An 18,957-nucleotide genomic window follows, 5' to 3' on the forward strand; every position below is an offset into this window, starting at 1 on the left:
AAACAGAATCATGTCGCCAAAGAAAAACGATCAACCCATCAACCAAGCACCAACTCTTCAGATTGATGCAACTACCTATCAAGTTGCAGTCTCGGCACCCGTGTCAGCTATTCTGACCCACCTTAACGCTAACAACGCGAATGTTAGCGGGATTGTTAACAACAATTCCAATCAAGGTAATAATCAAGTACCTCAACGAGCAACAAACTACAACGACACCCCAAGTTCCAAGACCAAGAGTAACAAACGGAAATTTTGGGCTAAATCTAAGGACAAATCGCTTCGAAGGTCGAACAAGAAACAACCACCGGTAACGACCTTCACAGCCACGACATCGGTACCTCCTTCGGGTATCCCAATTTTCCCTAACCCAGCCAGACAATATGCTGGAAACTTACCGAAGTGCAATAAGTGCAGCTTCCATCATCTAGGAGGATGTCGTCTACCGCACTGCTTTAACTGCAACAAAGACGGGCATACTACCCGCTGCTGCAGGATTCAGAGCCAACACATTACTTCAACCACCAATGTCGAAACCTCTTGGATATGCCATCTATGTGGTGTAATTGGACACTTCAAGGGGGACTGCCCATCAGAGCAGAACGATGATGGGACAGGAGGAGTTTGACCTCGTAATGGAAAGAGGCAACGACGGACCTTACTATAGTATAGCTTCACTTCCCATCGTCAGTATTTTGTATACTTTTAAAACATGTTTAAAACTAGTGCAACTCGAGTCTTATTTTTTGCGAGATCCTGTCAGTTAAGGGACCCTCGGGCTGCGTATACTTATCTTTTATAGTATACTTTGTTCGCAGCAGTATTCCTATAGTTACTCTAAAAGAACTGTAACCCTGTTAAAAGTTGCACCGTTGTGTTTTATCTGTAACGCTTTTATGTTCGGATCTAATGTCATTTACTTCTAAGTAAGTCCGAAATTACCTTACATCTTGAGTCAAATCGATCCACACAATAACAGTTTCGTACGTACATCTCTTTCTATAAAAACGCCATTCTAGCGAAGCCGTCATTCCAGAACACCGAAGTACTCATTCATGGAGTACCTCATGTTCCTAATTTGTTCCAAAGAAATCTCAGCAACAGAATGAAAAGAAAAAGCTTCTTACCTATGAGAGCTCTAGTCTTATTCCTTAAGAAGATAGACTTCAGTGGGTGCTATCATACCAACACTAATGCACCAGATCCCATCAGAACTCCGTAGTTAAGTGTGCGTGGGCGAGAGTAGTACTAGGATGGGTGACCCCTGGGAAGTCCTCGTAGCGTAGACCTCAATAGGACTTCAATTGGAAATCATTACTCTCTGCCTCGGATAGATGAATCAATTGACCAACCGCAAGGAACGATGTACCTTGAAAAAATGGACCTAAGATCCGAATATTACTAGTTGCGACTGTTAGTGAAGGATGTCCGCAGGACAATCTTCCAAACTCGGCACGGACACTACGAGTCCGTAGTGATACCCCTCGGATAGGACCAATACGCCCGTAGTATTCATGAACTTAATGAATAGGGTATGCCATTCTTACTAGGATCAGTTCGTCATTGTCTTTATAAATGACTTACTTATCTACTCTCGTAGTAAGAAGGAAATCATAAAGAGCATTTACAACAAACCCTGGAAACATTAGAATCAAAGAAGCTTTACGTGAAGTTGTCTAAATGTCAGTTTTAGATTTGAAGAGTCAAATTCCTAAGACACATTACCAGTAATGTGGGAATTCTTGAGGACCCTGCCAAAAATCAAAGCCGCTGAGAATTTGTCAACACCGAGGATGCCGACAGGAATTCGCCAAATTCTAGGTCTCACAGACCTACTGTCGAGAGTTCATTCAGAACTCCTCGCGGATTACGAAACCTTTTATGACTTTGACTCAGAAGGGAGTGGCCCTTGACTGGGAAGACAAGAAAGAAGAAGAATACATGAGAATTTCAATTGAGAGGCCAAATCCTTTTGGAAATCACACTCTGGGAAGGCTTGATATGCTTCGGAAAGCGTGGTAAGCCAAATGCAGAATAGTTAGGACCTCTGAGATTCTTGCTAGAATCGGTCTTGTAACTCACAAACCCAACCTACACCACGAACTCGGTAACGTACATTTTACCCTTCACGTCTCGAACTTGAAAACATACCTTTCCGTCAGGACTCTCGTAAGCCCACTCGACGAGATCGAGATCAACGAGATCCTCACCTCATGGAAAGAACCGTAGTGACCCACGACCGAAGTGGTCACATGGACAAAACGAACACCGTCGCCTATTAGTGAAGGTTCGTTGGAATACGAACCGAGGACCCGGTTTCACTTATGAGCACGAGAACAAATCGATTAGGAAGTTTTCCTACCTCCTTGCTCGATTATTCATGCCTACCCCGTTACCTAAATTCTAATTTCGGGACGAAATTCCCTCTAACGGGGGGATGATGTGACAACCTGAAATTTCCATCCAGTTCAGTCTAACACTTCTTTGAAAGTCAAACTCATTGCTGTTATCTTTTAGTACAATTAGAAGTTTCTTTGAGCATTCTGAGCCTTGTACACTTAAGGAATAAGTGTCGGGGTTAATCGGCTGAAGTTTTAGCTCAAAGAAATGACCTCAAACACTCATGCAAGGAGTTCACGGCGTAAACTTTTGCCTATATGATGAAAAGGTGGCCATTTGTTCATTTCTTCCTTCCATTTGGCGCAAATCCTCACAAGTATCATCCCGATCCTCATCCCCGGTCTTCAAAACTCATAAGATTGTTGTCTTAACTAGTTTATATCTTTCATGAAGTAGTAATCTTACATGATTTCATCCGTGAAATCATTCTATTTTTCTTCAAGCTTCACGAAGAACACCAAGAACACACACTCGTATTCTTGGCCAATACCAACCATTTGAGCTCGTAGATTGTAAGTACTCTTGATCCAACTCATTGTACACTATGTTTATCATAATTAGAGCTTAGAAAACATAAGAAATCATGGGATTCAAGGAGTTTATGGCCAAGGCATGTTCTTGGGCCGTAAACCCCTTTTAAGGGTGCAAATGACACCCTAACACCTTAGTAAGCTTTGGTTAGCAACATAGACCCTTACCCCCATTGACCTAAGGACCAAGATTCACGAAATAGTACTTCTTACCATGAGTTTACGGCCATAAACTAATGGGGGAGTGGTCCCAGGGCCATGAACACCAAACAAGGTCATTTTAGGACCTTAAACCCAGCCAAACACTTGTTTAAAGCTTTGGAGCATTTAACCACTTAAGCCCTTAGAGTTTTAAGCCTCGTTTGGTGACCAATTGAAAGTTTACGGCCAGAAGTGAACTCCTCTAGGCCATAAACTCCAACAAACATGGTCATTGGACCACAAACTCCCGTATGAGGTTTTGCACTCCTTTGTTGTAACCCGATAGCTTCCTAGCACTTGAACAAAGTATTTTCCTTGCAATAGGATGTTCATACATGTTTAATTAGTGTTATAATCACTAATTCTTTAAATACATATGTATTCATATGTAATTAGGATCATTGTGTGTGTCTAAATCTTCACTTGACATCAAGCAATTGTCCAACACTTCCTTCCAATTCGCTCATTGCAGGTGAGTTCATACCCCTTGAATTAACCTGTTAAATGTTTTCAAATGTTTATAAATGCTTTATATGGGGATACAAGTTGAATCATGTTTAGTTATTATATCAATCACATGTGATTAATAACTAACATGCAAATGGTTTTACTTTACGTTAACTGTTTTACCAATCAATTTTCTTCAAATGTTTATCTTAAACATTCATAAGTGTTTAAAACACTTTATTAAACTATTTATTAAACACTGTATGTTTCATTTCAAACCCTGTTACATTTGTGGTGCTAACAAAGGTTCCTTTATACTTAAGCTGTTTTTATCAAACAAATACTTTCAAACCATTTTATAAACTGACATCAAGTCGATCTTTTCTTTGGTATTAATCTTTTTCAAAGGTTTTACAAAACTCCTTAAATGCTTTTATATTGTCAGTTGCATTCCTACATATGTATAGTTATATAAATAATGTTTAGCGGAATTAGGAAGGCTAACACGCTTTATTTCCTTTTCCTCATTGGGATGTGGTCTGGTAGGGTATCGGGTATCCATCCGAAGGTCGTTTAACTATCTGTTATATATCATGTATACATATAGAGACATAAAAGTTTTCCTCAGTCATTTCAGTACCTTCGGGTAGCAAATGCATTACTTTAGGTTATACACGTACATGGTTAGTAGCTATTATAGGTATAGTTAGGAGATACCACATACCATTCCATGTACAAGGAATCACACTAGGGTCAGTTCATTCATGAGTCTATACTAGTACATTACATGATACATGAGTACGTTTTCATAGATACACTTACATGAGTACGTTTACATAGATACACTTAGATGAGTACGTTTACATGAGTGCGTTAACATAGATACGCTTACAAGAATACTTTTACACGGATACTTTTACATAGACAATATATGAAAAGTTACTATTACATATTATATGAATAGATTCTATTATATACTTCTCCTTCTTATCTTTATTTTGTGATGCAATCACATAATCGATGAGATAGATTGGAATTTATATCCTAGTACCAGAGGATACTTTGTGGGACTAACCATTCTGATCACCATTGTTAGCTACAGAGGTAAATGCTCATCTATGGATGTCTTAGGTTGATACCATACAGCTATACTTTAAGGGACTAACTATTCCTACACCCAGCTGTTAGCAATAGAGGTAAATGTACATCTACGGATGTCTTAAGTTAACACTGTTAGTTATCCTAGTACAAAAGGATAATACTTAATTTATTATGTTATTTTCTTCCTTTACTTTGTGACACATTCACATGAACGACGAGGTAGGATATTTTTGATATAGATAACTATTTTCCTTATTACCTTTATATTGTGACTCATACACATAAACGATGAGGTATACTATAGTTTTATACTAATAGTTAAACAGGGAAAAACCCTCACCTTTATAGAGATACTTACTTTCAAAACAGTAGGGTCTTGGTAGAAGACGACTTTCAAAACAGTAGGGTCTTGGTAGAAGACTGCTTTCAAAACAGTAGGGTCTTGGTAGAAGACTACTTTCAAAACAGTAGGGTCATGGTAGAAGACTTCTTTTATAGGGATCATATGGATTTCTAGGGTCATTCAAATGCTTTCCATTACTTACAAACATTTACATACTTATACGAGCTTTCTTTCAAAACAATGTCAAGACTTTCATTACAAGTTTTACACATCAAAGACACATTAATACTTATGAATTCACCAGCTTTTTGGCTGATACTCGCTTTCAAAATAAGTTGTATTCTCAGGTCACAAATAGACAGGTACGACAACCAGGTTTGTGAAGACGGAGCAGTCCAGACTCGTCTTATTCTGATTATTCATTATATTGTTGTATTTTATGAAAGAACACACTTGTAATAAAAATTATAAGATTAATGCAATGGATGATGTTGTTGCTTGTTTACTACTTTACATTGTTGTGATACATTACATGACGTCCTCCGCCCCAGAACGTTTCCGCCATTCTCCATTTTGGGGTGTGACAGTTCCCGTTAATTTAATCTGTCTCTTTTGATCAACAAATTAATTTCAAATTAATTTATGATCAATACTAATTAAATAATATGATTTCTTAATTAATATATTATTCTTATAATACATTAATAAATCATAATAAATCCTCTTTCTCCATAATTCATCCTATTAGTTGTTATGGAGAAGGCAACCTAAAAGGACCATGCTCATAATCGGGTCAAGTACATACCAAAATAGTTATGGGCTTAGATACCAAATCCAACAAGCACATACATGGAACAAATAGCAGATAATATATATCAATAACATCCCCTAGGCTAATGCATCATGAATCAGGCATCTCTAGCTCTAAATTCAAAAATACCTAGTCTATCCACTAGCATGCAGCTCTAATATCTAATAAATATCTTCTGAATATAATCCAGTAATGGTATTATGGGAAATCATCGTTCGGGCTCTGGCTAAATGTACACACTACTGCATCTCGTTTTCTCTTGAAAGCTCTTACTTGTTTTAGAAAATCATTTCTGTTTAGAAAATTTTCTCAAATCCTTAGTTTGAGTCCAGACATACCCGAGGGTACATCCAAATCCCTCAAACCAAGGCTTTGATACCAACTTGTAACACTCTAAATTTTAACCATTTTTTTTATTTTTAATTCCCAAAATATTACTCATAAATCCACATCATCACATAAATTGTAATTTTATTTTCCAAAACAACATCAGAGTATCCCAAAATCCTCAAATCTCTATAAGCCAATAGATGTTTACAATTGAGCCTTCGCCTTCCCGAAATCTATAGAAATACCTGAAAAACATATCACACAACACCGTAAGTGAGAAGCTTAGTGAGTTCCCCAAAATACCATACACAAATAATTAGCCTTTCGTGTCTACAACACAATAAGGACCCTCTGGTCATGTGTCTCAGTGAAGACCCTCCGGTATCACGGCTCGCGTTGGACCCTCTGGTCCTATCTCAAAATGCACCGGGTAATATATATCATAAATAACAAGACATAATGCATGATGTCACATATCTCATTATAAGCACATAAGATCACATATACATAGAACAATATAATAGTATAAGTTACAAAGACAATATGCATGGTAGCACATATCTCAATAAGGCCCTCCGATAATTGATGTACTAAGACCGTCTGGTCAATAACGTACTAAGACCCTCCGGTCAATAATGTACGAAGACCCTCTGACCAATATTGTAATTATGACCCTCCGATTAATAACACAAATAAGACCCTCCATTCACACATAAATTATCACACATGTATGTATAGTGAGAAGACTCACCTCGCAGAGCAATGTATCCCACACTCAAGCTGCTGGTCTAGACTCCGCCTACACATATCACAATCATCTCTACTTAACAATTTTATGCAATGTTAAGCTAACTCTGCTAATAAATCTTAGAAAAGGGTGAAAGACCATTTTACCCCTCCATGTTCTCCAAAGTCCACAATTGACCCAACCCAAAAAAGTCAACGAGAGTCAACACTCAAAGTTGACTCAACTCACCAAGTATAGCTCAAGAACTCGTCAAGTCCATCAAAACTTAATAAATCTTGAAAACCTGAGTCAACTCGCCAAGTTGCTAGTCATCTTGTCAAGTCCATGCAGCGTCCAGAAGACCAGGAAAAACCCCAACTACTCGTCGAGTCGCCTCATCAACTCACCGAGTTCACTCTGAATCCAAGGCGAGTAAAACCCTATCCCCTCGTCGAGTTGTCACACCAAATCGCCGAGTCTGTAATGCATCCAAACCATCGGGGTAGACCCTAACCGACTAGTTGAATTGGCCCATCAACTGGCCGAGTCCCTTAAATCCATTCTCTAATTCAGACGATTTAAGGCAGAAGTAACACCCCAAACTCTAGATCTAGCCTCCCAGGGCTGAAATACCATGTAAAGTTGCAAGCTTTACATGCACGCATGGCACTAAGGGTAAACTCATCAAAACAAGGCTTTACAAGGACAAGCTCATGTAGGTTGTCCTAAGCTTGGTAAAGCTTGTGTATTTTGGTCCAAGGGACCTCATACTATCCAAATATGAAGTCTCAGCTCCAAATCATGCTCACAATTATAAATGACTCAATAAGAAGCTAGAAAGGCCAAGAACTCATAAATAATGGGATCTGATGTTTGAGAGATCAAGGAAACGACTTGTTACCTGAAATGGGATGCCAAAACGAAGTAGATGTTGGATCTACCAACATCCCTTCGATCCAAGCCTTCAAATTCTCGAGCCTCCTTCCAAAACTCCTCAAAAGCCACCCTCTAAGCTCTCAAAAACACACAAAAAGGAGCCAACTCAATCGAGGGTTTTCTCTGGGTAATAAAGTGATGAGGAAGGCGGGGTAAAGGAGCTAAAGTCCTTTAAATAGGGTGCAAACTCGAAATAATTAGGGTTTCATCAAACAGACCCAAATCGCGGAGTTGGCCTCTCAATTCGTGGAGTTGGTCATAAAACTCACGCAGCTAACCCAGCCTCTACTCGACCAGTTGGGACCTCCAACTCGTCGAGTCCCCCAACAAAATTGAATATATAAACAATATAATTTGTACCTGTGGTTCGGGATGTTACCGAAGTCATCATTTCAAATGATTTTTTTTAGGTTTTTGTTTTTGTTAGTATTGATTTTGTTTAACTGTAAAATATTAGTGCATTTTTGTTTTATAAAAAATATATGTCTTTTGTATATTGTACGATACAAACATAGAGCATAAAACTCTTATCTTTCCCTGGGCATTAAAAACCAATGGATCGGCTCAAATAATAAGAATATTATCCAAATTGTAGAATCGGAGAATCACAACAACACTCTCACACCTTGCATTGATCAATATTGTGTATCAACTAACACCAAAATATAAACCCTCATTTAACAACCAAAATCATCCAAGTTTAACCCAATGTCGAACTGTCAAAATTCATTTGTCAATGGCCACCACAATGTGGTGACCTCTTGGCCACGGCATAGGCATGTCCAAACAAAACAATCACAAGGCTGAACTGCACCAGGTCGTGGGCCCTCCTGGGCCACGTTGTGGTTAATGTCAGGAGTCATTATTCTCATTAAGGACTTACTTTGTTAAGTCTTTTGCTCTAACTTTCCAGAAAGATTCGTTGCCCTCGAATTAACCATAAAAATCCTTACTTTATGGACACGCATGTTTAATGCATGTCTTTCAAAAAACTAGGCCAAAAAGGGTAAGAAACTGAGTCAAAGCTTCATGTGTAACATCTGGTTTTTCAAGTACTATATTTTATCATTTATTTTGGAGTTTAAGGGAGGGACTCGGCGAGTTGATGCTTAGACTCGTCGAGTAGGATTGCGATTTGCTGACTGGATAAATGAAGGGACTCGATGAGTCGCTAAGGGTGGACTCTACGAGTCCGCGCTGTGGGTTGAAACCCTAAATCCCTGGGCTTGGGCCCCTATTTAAGGACCTTATAGCCCTTCATTGTGGTTACCAGTTCAGAGAGAGCTACCCTATTGATCTTGAGCAAGTTGTCTGAGTGTTTGAGCATTTTGGTTGGTTTTTGGTGTGGAATAGCAAGGGAGAAAGTACTTCCAGCAAGGGGAGCTGAAGAGAATCACTTTCCAGTGGGTTTTTAGCTTGGATCTTCAGATTTGTGGTAGCTTTTCGATCCTCTTCTTCTGTTTTACTTAAGAGTTGTGAAATTAGGGTTTTCTATTTTCTTTTATGGCTTGATTTTAGAGTATAGTGTCCCATTGGGTGTGAAGCTCAAGATCTGGACCTTTTGAGGTCCAGATAACCTTGTTCATATGGCTTTTTTTGTGTTTCCATGGGGGAAATGGACTTAGGTTGCCAAGTTAGGGAGGATTTCACCAAAACAAGCTTAGAGTGCCTTGCATGTGTAGCAAGATTCGACCATTACATGGTTATTGGTCATGGAGAAGTCAAATCTATAGAGTAGAGGAACAGTTCTGACCTTAGAAGGTCAGATGAGTGTTGTCATGGGAGCAACTCGCTAAGTCCATAGGTAGACTCGACGAGTCGAGTCGAGGTTGCCCCACGATTCATTGTTGAGTAACTCGGAGAGTGAGGAAAGGGACTCTTCGTGCGTGGGAGGCTGAGAAGGATCCAGAGAACTAGTAGGGACACGCCGAGGCACAATTTGAACTTGATGAGTCTTGTCAAAGTCTAACCATTGATCAGAGTTGAATGAGTTGACTTTTAGGGTTTAGTCCATGTTTGGACTTATGAGCCATTGGAGGGGTAGAATGGTCTTTTACCCTTCTTAGGGGACTTAGAGAGGAATTAAACTAGCTTTGGAAGTAGTATTAATTAGAGTAATTATCTATGTGATTAGGTGGAAGCTAATACTTTATTTCTGAGTTCGAGGTTACGAGATTATCCGAAGTGAGTTTTCTCACTATACTTTACCTTGAGTAGCTAACAAGAGTTATATGACAGAGTATATTGTATGCTATGAATGTGATGTGTTGCACTGTGGTTACTCTATGTGATATATATTGTGCATGTTCTAGAGTTACAGAGGTTGAACCAGAAGGTTCACAGAGTTAGGACCTCAGGGTCCACAGGGTTAGGACCAGAGGGTCCACAAAGTTATAGCCTCGAGCGGCTAGTATGTGCTTTTATAGTATTTTGGGGAACTCACTAAGCATTTATGCTTACAGTGTTTGTGATATGTGTTTCAGGTACCACTGAGGATCCCGGGAAGGCGTCGGCATGATCAGTACACACATGAGGAGTTTTTGATACATTATGATATTGGGCTGTGTTTTGTGAATTAATATGTAATACAATGAGATTTTTATAATATTATGAATGAAAGTATGTTTTTAAAAGGTGAAAAATTGTTTGAAATTTTTATGGTGTTACAAGTTGGTATCAGAGCTTTGGTTTGAGGGATTCGGATGCACCCTCGGGCGCATTTGAACTCAAATTGAGGATTTGAGGAATTTTCAGAATAAAAATGAAATTTTTCAAAAAGAGTAAAAGGTTTTGAAATGAGCAGAGCAGAGCCGTGTGTACGATCAGCCAGCGCCCGAATAGTGATTTCCCAAAATACCCTAATATTATGTGTTATGAGATATGATGTGATATATTATGCATGCTAGAGTAGGCTAGGTATTCTCATTAGGACTAGAGTGGCCTGATTTGTGATGCCTTTGCCTAGAGGTTTGGCTGCTAGGAGATGCTTGAGAGTGAGCAAATAGCATTGAGGAGCTTATGAGAGATCTACTAGAGGGTAAACTAGGCATAGTGAGAGTAGAGCACTTGAGATTTGGGATCATAAGAGGACTACTTGGGGTGAATATTGATGCGGTATGGATGATAATATTGGGCCTGTACTACTGAAGACACTGGAGCAGTGCATAGTCCAACTAAGAATCCTTGGGGTATCGATGGTCGAGTAGGGCTGAGTTGTCAAGTGCGGGTATACTAGATTGAGTCTCTGATATTTCTTATGTTATATTTCAGAGAGACATCATGGTTGGGACACGCCACACACCAGAGAGTAGCAGTGCTAGTGATGACGAGATCCGTAGGATGTTCCATGAGGAGGTGGCTGCGGCCATCCGAGTTGAGATACTAGAGATGTTTGGGTCTATCAAGACCATGCTTATAGATACTTTTAGTGAGCGGTATACCACTCTTTCTGATGCTGTTGTTGTTGCAGCCACCGCAGCTGTAGCTGTTGCTAGACCATAGGGTGGTGATGCGTTGCTGTTCCGGGAGTTCAGCAACACAAAACCACCAGAGGTTGATGGGACGCATGATCCGATTGTTGTGATGAGGTGGATTTCAGACATCAAGGGTTGTTTCTTTACGTGTTCATGTCCAGAGCATTTGAGGGTCCGGTTCGCGCTGAACCAGCTTCGCTTGGGAGCAAAGGACTAGTGGAACTTTGTGACGACGCACTTTTCGTGTGCTGAGCTTGCTGCGGTGACCTGGGAGAGGTTCACTGCTATGTTCTGTGATGAGTATGTTCCCCGGGTGGAGTGGGAGCGTTTGGCCCAACAGTTTTTGACCCTCAAGCAGGGTACCGAGTTTGTTACGGTGTTCACCAGGATGTTCCATGAGAGGGCGATGTTCTGCCCTGAGCATGTGTCTTTTGAGCAGGCACGTATGAGTCGATATCTGAGTATTCTAAGGAGGTACATACGAGAGTTCGTGCCGAACTCGTCGTACTGGACATTTGCAGAGCTCCAGGTAAATGCTCGGAAGAGGGAGATAGAGCTAGAGACTCTAGCTAGGGAGGAGGTAGAGTCTCGAGGGAGGGATCGACGACCGACATAGTCCCAGCCGAAAGCCAAGTGGGCCAGGCCCGCCGATTCAAGATATGGGAACCAGAAAGGCCGCACTTGTGGCAAGTGTGGAAATGGTCATGACGGGGTTTACATAGCAGGGTCTTGCTACAAGTGTGGCAATGAGGGGCATACAACCAAGGATTGCCCCAAGGGGTTTGTAGTCTGCTTCCACTTTAACCAGACCGGACACCGGAAAGCAAAGTGTCCGCAGCTGTGAGGGTCAGCATAGGGAGCATCTCAGGGATCTGGCCATGCTACTGTCAGAGCTACAGAGAGTCTGCCGGTGAAGGCCGAGGCACCGAAGGCACGAGGGAGAGCCTTCAAGTTTACTATGGAGGAGGTCTGCGCAGTGCCCGATGTTGTGGGTGGTATGTATTTTTTCATGTATTTATTTTGATGCTTGAGATATTATGCTTATATTATGATATGCGTAGGTACTATTCTTGTGAGTTCTGTACCTGCCTTGGTGTTATTTGACTCGGGTGCGAGTTGATCTTTTGTATCTTTAGCCTTTAGTCAGCACATCAGTATGAATCGAGAGGCGTTGAGTCGACCTCTGCAGGTTTCCATAGCTGACGAGAGAGCAATGTATGCCACTGAGGTGATTCGAGGATGTGTACTAGAGATCTTCGGTGTTGAGTTTCCGATTGATTTGGTCCCGATTGCGATGGGAGACGTCTGTGTTATCATGGGCATGGATTGGTTGAGCAGATTTGGAGCGATTATCGACTGTGAGCGATAGCTGGTGACCATACGAGACCCTAGTGGGGGAGTTCTTACAGTATACGGTGAGGGTACCTGTTTTGGGTCAGCATTTTGTTCGGCCGTTAAAGCGAGCCAGAGTCTACAGTGGGGTTGTAATGGGTTTGTGGGTGAAGTGATGGATGCGAGGGTTGATTTGAAGAGACTGGGATCAGTAGATGAGGTTCCGATAGTGCGTGAGTTCCCAGATTTTTTCCGCGAGGAGTTAATGGGTGTGCCTCCTGAGAGGCAGGTAGAGTTCCATATCGATTTGGTTCCAGAGTCAGCACCTATCACCAAGGCGCCCTATCGCCTTGTGCCTCCAGAGATGTAGAAGTTATCCTTGCAGCTTCAAGAGCTGCTGGGGAAGGGGTTTATACGGCCGAGAAGTTCGCCGTAGGGAGCGTCGATCCTTTTTGTCAAGAAAAAGGAGGGTTCGCACCGGATGTGCATTGATTATCGAGAGTTGAACTAGTTAAAGGTCAAGAACCGTTACCCCTTGCCGAGGATCGATGATTTGTTCGATCAGTTACAGGGAGCGTCTTGGTTTTCCAAGATTGATCTGAGATCTGGATATCATCAGATGAGGGTGCGTGATGAGGATTTCCAGAAAGCAACGTTCAGGACTCGTTGTGGGCATTACGAGTTCGTGGTGATGCCCTTCGGGCTCACCAATGCACCAGCATCGTTCATGGATCTCATGAACAGAGTGTGCAGGCCGATGTTGGATCGATCGGTGATCGTGTTCATTCACAACATATTGGTGTATTTGGGATCCAGAGAGTAGCATGAGGAACATTTGTGGGAGATTCTCTGAGTTCTGAGATCGGAGAGGCTTTATGCCAAATTCTCCAAGGGCAATTTCTGGTTACGAGAGGTCCAATTCCTGGGGCACCTCATTAACTAGAATGGGATCTTGGTCGATCTGGCCAAGATTGAGGCATCGATGAGTTGGGAGGTGCCGAGATCCCCTTCAGACATCAGGAGCTTTCTGGGGATGGCCGTCTATTATCGAAGGTTTACAAGGATTTCTCCAAGATTGTTATTCCTCTCACCAGGTTGACCCGGAAGGGTGTAGCATCCAGTTGGGGCCCAGAGCAGCATGCCTCATTTGAAACACTTCGCCAGAGTTTGTGCGAAGCCCTGATATTGGCCCTTCCGAAGGGAATGGAGGACTTTGTGGTGTATTGTGACGCGTCGATATTGGGATTAGGTGCGGTGTTGATGCATAGGGGGCATGTGATAGCATATGCATCGAGGAAGCTGAAGCCTCATGAGACGAGATATCTCACTCACAATCTGGAGTTGGGGGCTATGGTGTTCGCCCTCAAGATCTGGCGTCACTACTTGTATGGGGTTCGGTGTACCATCTTCACGGACCACAAGAGCCTGAAGTATTTGATGGATCAGCCCAATCTGAACATGCGCCAGAGGAGATGGTTGGACGTGGTGAAGGATTATGAGTGTGAGATCCTATACCACCTGGGAAAGGCTAATGTTGTATCGGATGCCCTGAGCCGCAGGGCGGATTGTGCCCCAATGCGGGATGTTTGTTTGAGACTGTCAGTGATGACTCCGGTGTTGGACACCATTCGGGAGGCCTAGGGTGAGGCCATGAGACGAGAGAACCATAAGAGAGAGCGGGTAGTTGGGCAGTTGTCAGAGTTTGTGGCCAACAGCCGAGAACTTATGACCTTTTAGGGTCGGATTTGGGTGTCGTTGAGGGTAGGGCACATACCATTCTGATGGAGGAGGTGCATAGATCGAGGTTCTCGATCCATCCCAGGGCCACTAAGATGTATTTGGATCTGAAGAGAGAGTATTGGTGGCCCTGTATGAAGAGGGACGTCGCGTGGTTCGTAGAGAGGTGCTTGACATGTTGCAGAGTGAAGGTTGAGCACCAGTGTCCACATCGCAAGTTGCATCCATTAGAAGTTCCCGAGTGGAAGTGGGAACATATTTCCATGGACTTTATCACCAAATTGCCGAGGATTGCGAGAGGCATTGATGCAATTTGGGTGATCGTTGATCGGTTGACGAAGAGCGCTCATCTCCTTCCTTTCAGTGAGAGCTCTTCTGCTGAGAGGTTGGCAGAGTTATAAGTGAGAGAGGTGGTATCGCGGCATGGAGTGCCAATCTCGATCGTGTCAGATCGAGATGTGCATTTCACTTCCAGATTCTCGAAGAAATTCCACGAGGAGTTGGGTATGAGACTTCATTTTAGTACCGCTTACCACCCACAGACAGACGGTCAGAGCGAGCGGACTATTCTGACGCTCGAGGACATGCTTCAAGCATGTGTGCTGGACTTCGGAGGAAGTTGGGACACGTAGCTGTCGTTGGTTGAGTTTTCTTATAACAACAATCATCATTCGAGCATTGGTATGCCTCCTTTTGAGCTATTGTATGGGAGAAGGTTTTGGACTCCCATCTGATGGGGAGAGGTTGGGGAGCATGTGATGGGCAGCATGGAGATAGTGCAGCAGACGACCGAGCAGATTCAGCAGGTTAGGCTGAGGTTGGTGATAGCTCAAAGTCGCCAAAAGAGTTACGCGGATAGGCGACGATCCGAGTTGGAGTTTCATGTGGGAGATTTCGTACTCCTGAAGGTATCTCCTAGGAAAGGAGTGATCCGATTCAGGAAGAGGGGTAACCTGAGGGCCCGATACATTGGTCCATTTAGGGAGATCGCGAGAGTAGGCAGGGTAGCTTATCGGTTGGAGCTACCTGTAGAGTTGGGCTAGATTCATGATACCTTCCATGTGTCTCAATTGAGGAAGTGTAGAGCCTATGAGTCAGTAGTGGTACCGTTAGAGGATATCCAGGTGGATGCGAGCCTAAACTATGTTAAGAGGCCAGTTACAGTTGTAGATCAGAGAATCGAGGTTCTAAGGAACAAGGAGGTGCCCGTGGTGCAAGTCCAGTGGCAACATCGGAGAGGGTCCGAGCTGACTTGGGAGCCGGATTTGGAGATGCGTGCGCAACATCCAGAGTTGTTTGCAGAGTAAGACTTCGAGGACGAAGTCTGATTCTAGTGGGGGAGAATTCTAATATCTGGGTTTTCAGGTACTATATTTTATCATTTATTTTGGAGTTTAAGGGAAGGACTCAACGAGTTGATGCTTAGACTTGTCGAGTAGGATCGCGATTTGTTGACTGGATAAATGAAGGGACTCGACTAGTCGCTAAGGGTGGACTCAACGAGTCCACGCTGTGGGTTGAAACCCTAAATCCCCGGGCTTGGGCCTCTATTTAAAGGACCTTATAGCCCATCATTGCGGCTACCAGTCCAGAGAGAGCTACCCTATTTATCTTGAGCAAGTTGTGTGAGTGTTTGAGCATTTTGGTTCGTTTTTGGTGTGGAATACCAAGGGAGAAAGCACTTCCAGCAAGGGGAGCTCAAGAGAATCACTTTCCACTGGGTTTTCAGCTTGGATCTTCAGATTTGGGGTAGCTTTTCGATCCTCTTCTTTTGTTTTACTTAAGAGTTGTGAAATTAGGGTTTTCTATGTTCTTTTATGGCTTGATTGTGGAGTATAGTGTCCCATTGGGTGTGAAGCTCTAGATTTGGACCTTTTGAGGTCCTGAGAACCTTGTTCGTATGGATGTTTGTGTTTCCATGGGGGAAATGGACTTAGGTTGCCAAGTTAGGGAGGATTTTACCAAAACAAGCTTAGAGTCCCTTGCATGTATAGCAAGATTTGACCTTTACGTGCTTATTGGTCATGGAGAAGTCATATCTATAGAGTAGAGGAATAGATCTGACCTCAGAAGGTAAGATGAGTGTTGTCATGTGAGCAACTCGCCGAGTCCATAGGTAAACTTGACGAGTCGAGTCGGCGTTGCCACGCGATTCGTTGCTGAGTAACTCGGCGAGTGAAGAAAGGGACACGTCATGAATGGGAGGCTGAGAAGGATCCATAGAACCAATGGGGACTCGCCGAGTCACCCATGTGAACTTGACGAGTCTGGTCAAAGTCTGACCGTTAATCGGAGTTCACTGAGTTGACTTTTAGGGTTTAGTCCATGTTTGGACTTATGAGCCATTGGAGGGGTAGAATGGTATTTTACCCTTCTTAGGGGACATAGAGAGGAATTAGACTAGCTTTGGAAGTAGTATTAATTCGAGTAATTATCTATGTGATTAAGTGGAGGCTAGTGCTTTATTTCCGAGTTGGAAGTTACGAGATTATCCGAGGTTGAGTCTTCTCACTATACTTTACCTTGAGTAGGTAACCAGATTTGTATGACAGAGTATATTGTGTGCTATGAGTATATTGTGTGCTATGAATGTGATGTGTTGCACTGTATTTACTCTATGTGATATATAATGTGCATGTTATAGAGTTACAGAGTTGGAACCAGAATGTTCACAGAGTTAGGACCAGAGGGTCCACAAAGTTATAGCCTCGAGTGGCTAGTATTTGCTTTTATAATATTTTGGGGAACTAACTAAGCATTTATGCTTACAGTGTTTGTGATATGTGTTTCAGGTACCAGTGAGGATCGCGAGAAGGCGTCGGCATGATCAGTACACACATGTGGAGTTTTTGATACATTATGATCTTGGGTTGTGTTTTGTGAATTTATATGTAATATAATGAGATTTTTATAATATTATGAATGAAAGTGTGTTTTTAAAAGGTGAAAAATTGTTTCAAATTTTTATGGTGTTACATCATGCATGACACCAATCAACATGAAAAGTCTTGATCTATAATATATGATGAGCAAGAGACCTCAAAGAGTCACAAATTTGCGAACTTTATCAAAACACACCATTCAAATCCACATATCATGAAGGAAATGAGCTGAAAACCTAGTTCTACAAAAGATGAACCATAAAAGAACTGTAAGAGTTACAAAAGTCTAGAAGATGCACTATGAGATGGAGATTAGTTTTCTAGCTAATACTTTGCTCAATAAAGCCTTCCTTCAACCTTCAAGTGACTAAAACACCAACAAGAGCTAAATGACAAGAGAATAGGCTAGGGTTTTGAAAAGGAATGATGGAGGACGGAGAGGATGCCCTAACTTTGGAGTTAATGGCTTTAAATATGGAAGAAACCCTAAAAATCATGGGCATGGGCATCAACATCCACCACGTTGTGGCACCCCTCTTGCTACGTCATGGTGTTCATCAGAACAAGCTATTTCTAATTGTCATGCCATGTTGTGGTCATCCATGCACCACGTGATGAACTAGGGATTTTTTTCCTCCAAAAACCTCATCTTTGATCCCATTAAGTATTTGGCTGATATATTCTAGAAAATAGGTATTACAATAAAACCATAGTTGATGTAGGGAAACCTTACATGTAGCCCTCACCTATAATTTTACTCATAACCCCATTTGGTGTTTGCCTCTCTCCAAAATCCGGTTGAAATGAGAGGAAACTATAGTTGTTATTTTTACCTATGGTCTTGTCCCAAAAAATTGACATTTTTTTATATTATAAGGCAAAATCGTAGATAAGTACCCAAACGGTACCCAAATAGTAGTAATTTTCTCTAAAAAGTTTTATGTATGATGTGAAATGTTGATAACAATGAAGATGTGTGAACTAGGAAAAGTTAAACGCATCTGATTTTATTTCATTATTATTTTATGATTATCAAATAAAAAATGTTACTTTGCAATTCTATTGAATATACCGAGAAATATACATTAAAATGTTACATGAAATATTTGTTACGTTCCTAAAATGAAAAGGAAAAAAACAATTTTATTTAACGAGTTATGGCAACCACATTAGTGAGCTTAATTTCTTGGTTACGTTAAATTTTAAAAGATCTTGATGCATCACCAATGCCTATTTATTGTGATAATCAAACTACCTTACATATTATACATATTATGAACAATCTTGTTTTCCATAAATGAACCAAACATGTGAAAATAGATTGTTATTTCGTTAGATTTTTGATGATATTAATACATTTCCCATCAACAATGCTAACCAAGATGCATACATTTTTGCCAAATCATTTGGCACCGAGTGTTATGGGGAGTAAAAAAATTACCTTGTTAATTGGATAATGATTGAAGGGTTTTTATTATTTCTTTTATTTTTTTAACATACCTTTATTCTGCTATAAAATATGATCAACTAACAAGATAAATTACAAAGTAAAGAAAGACATGAGAGTAGAGAGAACTTTTATTCCAATACTTGTGATGAAAATCATCAACATTCTAATACATATGGCTCACTATTTATACAACCAAAATAAGATGAAAGATGAATGCACGTTATAATGGTGCATTATTACACTCATAAAACACATTA

The 18,957-nt window shown here is 41.4% G+C and overlaps 1 pseudogene; it reads left to right on the forward strand.

The window, feature by feature from the left end:
* The first annotated feature begins 1,171 nt into the window (after window positions 1-1,171).
* Window positions 1,172-1,289, forward strand: LOC145027701 (5S ribosomal RNA; annotated as a pseudogene).
* The last annotated feature ends 17,668 nt before the right edge of the window (window positions 1,290-18,957 follow it).

The sequence above is a fragment of the Lactuca saligna genome, chromosome 1 (genome assembly GCF_052625555.1).
Source record: "Lactuca saligna cultivar CGN05327 chromosome 1, ASM5262555v1, whole genome shotgun sequence".
Lineage (NCBI taxonomy): Eukaryota > Viridiplantae > Streptophyta > Magnoliopsida > Asterales > Asteraceae > Lactuca > Lactuca saligna.